The sequence below is a fragment of the Phodopus roborovskii genome, unplaced genomic scaffold (genome assembly GCF_943737965.1).
Source record: "Phodopus roborovskii unplaced genomic scaffold, PHOROB, whole genome shotgun sequence".
NCBI classification, from domain to species: Eukaryota; Metazoa; Chordata; class Mammalia; order Rodentia; family Cricetidae; genus Phodopus; species Phodopus roborovskii.
The window spans coordinates 10,610,001-10,612,074 of record NW_026126546.1 but is presented as its reverse complement, the minus strand read 5'-3'; positions in this window follow the sequence as shown (position 1 = coordinate 10,612,074).

The window sequence follows — 2,074 nt, the reverse complement described above, 5'->3', positions numbered from 1 at the left end:
GGTGTAGGAAGAGGCCACCATCTTCAGTGAGGGTCTCCTGGACCACCCCACCCTTCCTTCTATGAGAGAATGTCAGCAGGCCCCATCTCATGATATAAATGGTGGTGGCCCAAAACATGTTAAATGTTTTTACAGCCAGAAGCTTTTCACAGTGTTGAATCTCAAACCATCCTGATGGATACCTTAAATATGCACAGCTTTTATTTTTTATGGTTTTTTGGAGACAGGGTTTCCCTGTGTAGCTTTGGAGCCTGTCCTGAAACTAGCTCTGTAGACCAGGCTGGCCTCTAACTCACAGAGATCCACCTGCCTCTGCCTCTGCCTCTGCCTCTGCCTCTGCCTCTGCCTCTGCCTCTGCCTCTGCCTCTGCCTCTGCCTCTGCCTCTGCCTCTGCCTCTGCCTCTGCCTCTGCCTCTGCCTCTGCCTCTGCCTCTGCCTCTGCCTCTGCCTCTGCCTCTGCCTCTGCCTCTGCCTCTGCCTCTGCCTCTGCCTCTGCCTCTGCCTCTGCCTCTGCCTCTGCCTCTGCCTCTGCCTCTGCCTCTGCCTCTGCCTCTGCCTCTGCCTCTGCCTCTGCCTCTGCCTCTGCCTCTGCCTCTGCCTCTGCCTCTGCCTCTGCCTCTGCCTCTGCCTCTGCCTCTGCCTCTGCCTCTGCCTCTGCCTCTGCCTCTGCCTCTGCCTCTGCCTCTGCCTCTGCCTCTGCCTCTGCCTCTGCCTCTGCCTCTGCCTCTGCCTCTGCCTCTGCCTCTGCCTCTGCCTCTGCCTCTGCCTCTACCTCTGCCTCTGCCTCTGCCTCTGCCTCTGCCTCTGCCTCTGCCTCTGCCTCTGCCTCTGCCTCTGCCTCTGCCTCTGCCTCTGCCTCTGCCTCTGCCTCTGCCTCTGCCTCTGCCTCTGCCTCTGCCTCTGCCTCTGCCTCTGCCTCTGCCTCTGCCTCTGCCTCTGCCTCTGCCTCTGCCTCTGCCTCTGCCTCTGCCTCTGCCTCTGCCTCTGCCTCTGCCTCTGCCTCTGCCTCTGCCTCTGCCTCTGCCTCTGCCTCTGCCTCTGCCTCTGCCTCTGCCTCTGCCTCTGCCTCTGCCTCTGCCTCTGCCTCTGCCTCTGCCTCTGCCTCTGCCTCTGCCTCTGCCTCTGCCTCTGCCTCTGCCTCTGCCTCTGCCTCTGCCTCTGCCTCTGCCTCTGCCTCTGCCTCTGCCTCTGCCTCTGCCTCTGCCTCTGCCTCTGCCTCTGCCTCTGCCTCTGCCTCTGCCTCTGCCTCTGCCTCTGCCTCTGCCTCTGCCTCTGCCTCTGCCTCTGCCTCTGCCTCTGCCTCTGCCTCTGCCTCTGCCTCTGCCTCTGCCTCTGCCTCTGCCTCTGCCTCTGCCTCTGCCTCTGCCTCTGCCTCTGCCTCTGCCTCTGCCTCTGCCTCTGCCTCTGCCTCTGCCTCTGCCTCTGCCTCTGCCTCTGCCTCTGCCTCTGCCTCTGCCTCTGCCTCTGCCTCTGCCTCTGCCTCTGCCTCTGCCTCTGCCTCTGCCTCTGCCTCTGCCTCTGCCTCTGCCTCTGCCTCTGCCTCTGCCTCTGCCTCTGCCTCTGCCTCTGCCTCTGCCTCTGCCTCTGCCTCTGCCTCTGCCTCTGCCTCTGCCTCTGCCTCTGCCTCTGCCTCTGCCTCTGCCTCTGCCTCTGCCTCTGCCTCTGCCTCTGCCTCTGCCTCTGCCTCTGCCTCTGCCTCTGCCTCTGCCTCTGCCTCTGCCTCTGCCTCTGCCTCTGCCTCTGCCTCTGCCTCTGCCTCTGCCTCTGCCTCTGCCTCTGCCTCTGCCTCTGCCTCTGCCTCTGCCTCTGCCTCTGCCTCTGCCTCTGCCTCTGCCTCTGCCTCTGCCTCTGCCTCTGCCTCTGCCTCTGCCTCTGCCTCTGCCTCTGCCTCTGCCTCTGCCTCTGCCTCTGCCTCTGCCTCTGCCTCTGCCTCTGCCTCTGCCTCTGCCTCTGCCTCTGCCTCTGCCTCTGCCTCTGCCTCTGCCTCTGCCTCTGCCTCTGCCTCTGCCTCTGCCTCTGCCTCTGCCTCTGCCTCTGCCTCTGCCTCTGCCTCTGCCTCTGCCTCTGCCTCTGC